Source organism: Syngnathoides biaculeatus, chromosome 17 (genome assembly GCF_019802595.1).
Source record: "Syngnathoides biaculeatus isolate LvHL_M chromosome 17, ASM1980259v1, whole genome shotgun sequence".
Classification (NCBI taxonomy): domain Eukaryota; kingdom Metazoa; phylum Chordata; class Actinopteri; order Syngnathiformes; family Syngnathidae; genus Syngnathoides; species Syngnathoides biaculeatus.
This window is the reverse complement of record NC_084656.1, coordinates 17,470,839-17,471,097: the sequence shown is the minus strand read 5'-3', so window position 1 is coordinate 17,471,097 and position 259 is coordinate 17,470,839.

Here is a 259-nt window from a genome sequence, read left to right as displayed (position 1 = left end):
TCGTCACTTGGTCGGGTCTGGGCTCCGGGGGAGGGGGGCGGGGCCACGACACGATGATGCGTTCAGGAAATATCGGACTTTGGAAGCCTTTCGAGTAACCGCAGTCGCGGCTCATCGTCATTTCAATCTGAAGTGAACACAAATCTTACTTTTGTTGTTTATTCGCACCCATACTGATTTAGTGGCTGTCTAAACATTAGCAATTGAATGGATGTCAGGACACGAATGATACATGGATTCAAATGGTGAAAGTGCGGAT